The sequence below is a fragment of the Vulpes vulpes genome, unplaced genomic scaffold (genome assembly GCF_048418805.1).
Source record: "Vulpes vulpes isolate BD-2025 unplaced genomic scaffold, VulVul3 Bu000000692, whole genome shotgun sequence".
NCBI lineage: Eukaryota > Metazoa > Chordata > Mammalia > Carnivora > Canidae > Vulpes > Vulpes vulpes.
Genome location: NW_027325675.1, coordinates 648,965 through 657,039, shown reverse-complemented (window position 1 = coordinate 657,039; position 8,075 = coordinate 648,965).

Below are 8,075 nucleotides of genomic sequence, written 5' to 3'. Positions count from 1 at the left end.
CAATCTGAAGCTTCATCTTTACATGGAATTTACATCTTGAGTCCAGCTATCATTACAGAAACAGCTTTAAAATATCTGGATTATATCTTCACAGGAGTATTTTGTACATCGAGGCTTATCTATTTTTGTTCTTTGTGATTATTATTATTTTCAAAAATACACTGTCATTTTTATCAATTGTTCCCATTGAAAAAAATAAAATCATGACAATTGCCTCTACTTCATTTCTAAATAAAATTGTCTCCAAGATCTATCAATTCAACTCTCCTTGCTAGTTTATTTGTTTCCGCCCTATTTCAGAGTAACATCAACTATGGCCAGACTAAGACCCTCAGAGTAATGCTTCTTATAGTTAACTGTTCATTTAAGTGATCTGCAGATACTGGGAAAATGATAATGGGAGTGGGTCTGGAGTGGGTCTGAAATTCTTTTTTTTTTTCTCATTAAACTTTTCTTTTAATGGGTCTCAAAATTCTGTGACAGATTTTTGGTCAAGTTGTTTCCATTAAAAAGTACTGATTTTAAAAACTAATAACTTAAAACTGCCACACACGCACAAAAACAAAACAAAACAAAACAAAAAAACAAATGGTCCACAAAACATTCTCCTTTCCTTCTGAAGGTTTTACGATGCATTGTTATCATTAACCACTTTTTTACTATTAAACTTAAATGGCCAATTGACACAAACAGTTCTGAGACCGTTCTTCCACCACTGATTAAGACTGGGGTGGCAGGTATTGGGGATAATATTCATTTAGCCTTCTGAGCTTTCTGGGCAGACTTGGTGACTTTGCCAGCTCCAGCTGCCTTCTTGTCCACTGCTTTGATGACACCCACAGCAACCGTCTGTCTCATGTCACGAACAGCAAAACGACCCAGAGGAGGATACTCAGAGAAGCTCTCAACACACATAGGTTTGCCAGGAACCATATCAACAATGGCAGCATCCCCAGATTTCAAGAACTTGGGACCATCTTCCAGCTTCTTTCCAGAATGACGATCTATTATTTCCTTCAGCTCAGCAAACTTGCAAGCAAGGTGAGCTGTGTGACAATCCAGCACAGGTGCATATCCAGCACTGATTTGGCCTGGATGATTCAGAATAATCACCTGAGCTGTGAAGCCAGCTGCTTCCATTGGTGGGTCATTTTTGCTGTCACCAGCCATGTTGCCACGACGAACATCTTTGACACATACGTTCTTGACATTGAAGCCCACATTGTCCCCAGGAAGAGCCTCGCTCAAAGCTTCATGGTGCATTTCAACAGACTTTACTTCAGTTGTAACATTGACTGGAGCAAAGGTGACCACCATACCAGGCTTAAGAACACCAGTCTCCACTCGACCCACTGGGACAGTACCAATACCACCAATTTTGTAGACGTCTTGGAGAGGCAGACGCAAGGGCTTATCAGTTGGACGAGTTGGTGGCAGAATGCAATCCAGGGCTTCAAGCAGTGTGGTTCCACTGGCATTCCCATCTTATCGGGTGACTTTCCATCCCTTGAACCAAGGCATGTTAGCACTTGGCTCCAGCATGTTGTCACCGTTCCAACCAGAAATTGGCACAAATGCTACTGTGTTGGGGTTGTAGCCAATTTTCTTAATGTAGGTGCTGACTTCCTTAACGATTTCCTCGTATCTCTTCTGGCTGTAGGGTGGTTCCGTGGAATCCGTTTTGTTAACACCAACAATTAGTTGTTTTACACCCAGTGTGTAAGCCAGAAGGGCATGCTCACGGGTCTGCCCATTCTTGGAGATACCGGCTTCAAATTCACCAACACCAGCAGCAACAATCAGGACAGCACAGTCAGCCTGAGATGTGCCTGTAATCATGTTTTTGATAAAGTGTCTGTGTCCTGGGGCATCAATGATGGTCACATAATACTTGCTGGTCTCGAATTTCCACAGGGAGATATCAATGGTGATACCACGTTCACGTTCAGCTTTCAGTTTATCCAAGACCCAGGCATACTTGAAGGAGCCTTTTCCCATCTCAGCAGCCTCCTTCTCAAATTTCTCGATAGTTCTTTTGTCGATCCCACCACATTTGTAGATCAGATGGCCAGTAGTGGTAGACTTGCCCGAATCTACGTGTCCAATGACGACGATGTTGATGTGAGTCCTCTCCTTTCCCATTTTGGTTTATGTTTAGCGGTGGTTTTCACGACACCTGTGTTCTGGCGGGAAACCCGTTGCGAAAAAGCCTGAAATTCTTCATTTCTAATAAACTTGCAATTGTCGGTGCTGCTGAGTTCAGACTACATTTTAAAAAGGCTTTAGAGGGATCCCTGGGTGGCGCAGCGGTTTGGCGCCTGCCTTTGGCCCGGGGCGCGATCCTGGAGACCCGGGATCGAATCCCACGTCGGGCTCCCGGTGCATGGAGCCTGCTTCTCCCTCTGCCTGTGTCTCTACCTCTCTCTCTCTCTCTCTCTCACTGTGTGCCTATCATAAATAAATAAAAATTAAAAAATAAATAAATAAAAAGGCTTTAGAGAGTTTACCAATGTCCCCACCACTGCTACAGATGCATCATTCCAAATAAACAAACAAACAAACCAAAACATGGAATAACTGTACAGAGATTAAAATTCTGATTTTTTTCATATTTTAAAAATGTATTTTCTTGGAAATTGCAGAATTCACATTATAATTTACTCTGAATCTGCCTATAGAGCAATTTAGCTCATTTTTACCTCATGTTTGTATGTTTTTCTTTTTTTTCTTTTTTTTAATAAATTAATTTTTATTGGTGTTCAATTTACCAACATACAGAATAACACCCAGTGCTCATCCCGTCAAGTGTCTCCCTTTGTGCCCGTCACCCATTCACCCCACCCCCGGCTCTCCTCCCCTTCCACCACCTCTAGTTCATTTCCCAGAGATAGGAGTCTTTATGTTCTGTCTCCCTTTCTGATATTTCCCACACGTTTCTTCTCCCTTCCTTTATATTCCCTTTCACTATTATTTATATTCCCCAAATGAATGAGAACATGCACTGTTTGTCCTTCTCCGATTGACTTACTTCACTCAGCCTAATACCCTCCAGTTCCATCCACATTGAAGGAAATGGTGGGTATTTGTCATTTCTAATGCCTGAGTAATATTCCATTGGATACATAAACCACATCTTCTTTATCCATTCATCTTTTGATGGACACCTTCCTTCGACACCTCGATGGAGGCTCCTTCCACAGTTTGGCTATTGTGGACACTGCTGCTAGAAACATCAGGGTGCAGGTGTCCTGGCTTTTCATTGCGTCTGAATCTTTGGGGTAAATCCCCAACAGTGCAATTGCTGGGTCATAGGGCAGGTCTATTTTTAACTCTTTGAGGAACCTCCACACAGTTTTCCCGACTTTCTCACCAACAGTGTAAGAGGGTTCCCTTTTCTCCAGATACTCTCCAACATTTGTGGTTTCCTGCCTTGTTAATTTTCCCCATTCTCACTGGTGTGAGGTGGTATCTCATTGTGGTTTTGATTTGTATTTCCCTGATGGCAAGTGATGCAGAGCATTTTATCATGTGCATGTTGGCCATGTCTATGTCTTCCTCTGTGAGATTTCTCTTCATGTCTTTTGCCCATTTCATGATTGGATTGTTTGCTTCTTTGGTGTTGAGTTTAATGCTTTTGGGTGTAATTGTAAATGGGATTCACTCCTTAATTTCTCTTTCTTCTGTCTCATTGTTAGTGTATAGAAATGCCATTGATTTCTGGGCATTGATTTTGTATCCTGCCACGCTACCAAATTGCTGCATGAGTTCTAGCAATCTGGGGTGGAGGCGTTTGGGTTTTCTATGTAGAGTATCATGTCATCGGCGAAGAGGGAGAGTTTCACTTATTCTTTGCCAATTTGAATGCCTTTAATGTCTTTTTGTTGTCTGATTGCTGAGGCGAGGACTTCCAGTACTATGTTGAATAGCAGTGGTGAGAGTGGACATCCCTGTCTTGTTCCTGATCTTAGGGGAAAGGCTCCCAGTGCTTCCCCATGGAGAATGATATTTGCTGTGGGCCTTTCGTAGATGGCTTTTATGATATCGAGGAAAGTTCCCTCTATCCCAACACTCTGAAGGGTTTTGATCAGGAATGGATGCTTTATTTTGTCAAATGCTTTCTCTGCATCTAATGAGAGGGTCATATGGTTCTTGGTTTTTCTCTTGCTGATATGATGAACCACATTGATTGTTCTACGGGTGTTAAAACAGCCTTTTGTCCTGGGGATAAATCCTACTTGGTCATGGTGAATAATCTTCTTAATGTGTTGTTGGATCCTATTGGCTAGTATCTTGTTGAGAATTTTTGCATCCATGTTCATCAGGAATATTGGACTATAATTCTCCTTTTTGGTGGGGTCTTTGTCTGGTTTTGGAATTAAGGTGATGCTGGCCTCATAGAATGAATTTGGAAGTACTCCATCTCTTTCTATCTTTCCAAACAGCTTTAGTAGAATAGGTATGTTTTCTTCTTTAAATATTTGATAGAATTCCCCTTGGAAGTCATCTGGCCCTGGACTCTTGTGTCTTGGGAGGTTTTTGATGACTGCTTCAATTTCCTCCCTGGTTATTGGCCTGTTCAGGTTTTCTATTTCTTCCTGTTCCAGTTTTGGTAGTTTGTGGCTTTCCAGGAATGCATCCATTTCTTCTAGATTGCCTAATTTATTGGCGTAGAGCTGTTGATAGTAAGTTTTTAAAATCGTTTGTATTTCCTTGGTGTTGGTAGTGATCTCTCCTTTCTCTTTCATGATTTTATTAATTTGAGTCTTCTCTCTCTTCTTTTTAATAAGGTTGGCTAATGGTTTATCTATCTTATTAATTCTTTCAAAGAATCAACTCCTGGTCTGTTGATCTGTTCCACAGTTCTTCTGGTCTTGATTTCGTTGAGTTCTGCTCAAATTTTAATTGACTCTCTTCTTCTGCTGGGTGTAGGGTCCATTTGCTGTTTTTTCTCTAGCTCCTTTATGTGTAAGGTTAGCTTTTGTATTTGAGTTCTTTCCAGTTTTTGAATCAATGCTTGTATTGCGATGTATTTCCCCGTCAGGACTGCTTTTGCTGCATCCCAAAGATTTTGAATGGTTGTATCTTCATTCTCATTAGTTTCCATGAATCTTTTTAATTCGTCCTTAATTTCCTGGTTGACCCTTTCATCTTTTAGCAGGAAGGATGGTCCTTAACCTCCACGTGTTTGAGGTCCTTCCAAACTTCTTGTTGTGATTTAGTTCTAATTTCAAGGCATTATGGTCTGAGAATATGCAGGGGATGATCCCAATCTTTGGTATCGGTTCAGACCCGATTTGTGACCCAGTATGTGGTCTATTCTGGAGAAAGTTCCATGTGCACTAGAGAAGAATGTGTATTCAGTTGAGTTTGGATGTAAAGTTCTGTAGATATCTGTGAAATCTATCTGATCCAGTGTATCATTTAAAGCTCTCGTTTCTTTGGAGATGTTGTGCTTAGAAGACCTATCGAGGGTAGAAAGAGCTAGATTGAAGTCACCAAGTATAAGTGTATTATTATCAAAGTATTTCTTGAGTTTGGTTATTAATTGGTTTAAATATTTGGCAGCTCCCACATTCGGGGCGTATATATTGAGGATTGTTAAGTCCTCTTGTTGGATAGATCCTTTGAGTATGAGATAGTGTCCCTCTTCATCTCTCACTATAGTCTTCGGGGTAAATTTTAATTTATCTGATATAAGGATGGCTACCCCTGCTTTCTTTTGAGGACCATTTGAATGGTAAATGGTTCTCCAACCTTTTATTTTCAGGTTGTAGGTGTCCTTCTGTCTAATATGAGTCTCTTGTAGACAGCAAATAGATGGGTCCTGCTTTTTTATCCAGTCTGAAACCCTGCGCCTTTTGATGGCATCAGTAAGCCCGTTCACGTTCAGAGTTACTATTGACAGATAGTGTCATGCCCAGTGTCATAATGATACCTATTCAGTCCTTATTTTTTGTGGATTGTTCCACTGAACTTCTTCTTAAAGGGGAATTTTAAGAGTCCCCCTTAAAATTTCTTGCAGAGCTGGTTTGGAGGTCACATATTCTTTCAGTTCCTGTCTGTCTTGGAAGGTCTTTATCTCTCCTTCCATTTTGAATGAGAGCCTTGCTGGATAAAGTATTCTTGGTTGCGTGTTCTTCTCATTTAGGACCCTGAATATATCCTGCCAGCCCTTTCTGGCCAGCCAGGTATCTGTGTAGAGGTCTGCTGTTACCTTAATACTCCTCCCCATAAAGGCCAGGGATTTCTTGTCTCTTGCTGCTTTCAGGATCTTCTCTTTATCTTTGGAATTTGCAAGCTTAACTATTAGATGTCGAGGTGTTGAACGGTTTTTATTGATTTTAGGGGGGGGGGGAATCTATTTATTTCCTGGATCTGAATGCCTGTTTCCCTTCCCAGATTAGGAAAGTTTTCTGCTAGGATTTGTTCAAATACATATTCTGGCCCTCTGTCCCTATCGGTGCCCTCGGGAACCCCAATTAAATGTAGGTTTTTCTTCCTCAGGCTGTTGTTTATTTCCCTTAATCTGTCTTCATGGTCTCTTAATTGTCTCTCTCTTTTCCTCAGTTTCCCTCTTTGCCATCAACTTGTCTTCTATGTCACTCACTCGTTCTTCCATCTCGTTAACCCTGGTCGTTAGGACTTCTAGTTTGGATTGCATCTCATTCAATTGATTTTTTTTTAATTTTTAAATTTATTTATGATAGTCACAGAGAGAGAGAGACAGAGGCAGAGACACAGGCAGAGGGAGAAGCAGGCTCCATGCACTGGGAGCCTGACGTGGGATTCGATCTCGGGTCTCCAGGATCACGCCCTGGGCCAAAGGCAGGCGCCAAACCGCTGCGCCACCCAGGGATCCCACATTCAATTGATTTTTAATTTCTGCCTGATTGGATCTAAATTCTGCAGTCATGAAGTCTCTTGAGTCCTTTATGCTTTTTTCTAGAGCCACCAGTAGCTGTATAATAGTGCTTCTGAATTGGCCTTCTGACATTGAATTGTAATCCAGATTTTGTAACTCTGTGGGAGAGAGGACTCTTTCTGATTCTTTCTTTTGAGGTGAGGTTTTCCTTCTAGTCATTTTGCTCAGTGCAGAGTGGCCAAAAACAAGTTGTATTGGCAAAAGGAGAAAAAGAGAGAGAGAGAAGGAAAGAAAAGAGAAAAAGAAAAAAGAGAAAAGAAAAAAAGGGAAAAAAGAGAAGAAAAAGAGAAAGAAAAAGAAAGGTGAAAAAAAAGGGGTGGGGGAAGCAATCAGAAATCAAAAAGAAAGAAAAAAAAAACAAAACAAAACAGAAAAAACAAAAAACACGGGGGAGTATCTTCTGATTCTGTATATTTTAAGTCCCTTGACCTCCCCTGGAACTGGTCTGTCTAGCTGGTCTTCTGGGGGAGGGGCCTGTTGTGCTCATTTTCAGGTGTTAGCACTTCGGGGTGCTGCTCTGCCCCCTGCAGGGCTCAGTGGGGGTTGTTTATCCCGTGAGGGCCCAGGAGGAACAACCCCAGTGGTGGGGCCAGCTCTGCAGCCCTGGAGTCAGCTCCCGCAGTAGCTCCGGGGCTCTCTGTCTGCAGGGCCTGGAGGGGACGCTGATCTGCTCAGCTCGGGGCAGGAGCATCCTCACTGTCCTGGGCCCTCCTGGCCTCTGCCTGTCCTGGGGGAGGCCGGATCCTGGGCTGTGTCCTGGCGCCCTGTGCTCCGGGGCCTGCGCTGTTTGATTCGCTCCCGCCCCACAGCCCCCTCCGCAGAGCCACCGCCTGAGCCCCTCCGAGCTGTTCCGGGTCCCGCCGTGCGCGCTGCAGCCCTTAGGGAGCTCGGCACACTCTCCCGGGGTGCAGGTGCCTGTTAGTGTCCCAGGGAGTCCGAGGGAATCCCTGCCCTCCTGGGTCCTGCTCCACCTCCCTGCAGGCCCCTTTCCACCAGGGAAGGTTGGTGCAGCTCCTGCTTCTCTGGGACCGGGCTCTCCTGTCCTGGGGACACTCACCCGGGCCTCAGCCCGGCTCCTCGCGGGACCCTCCCCCTCAGAGGCCTTTTGTTTCTTTATTTCTTTTTCCCCGTCTTCCCACCTTGATAGAAGCGC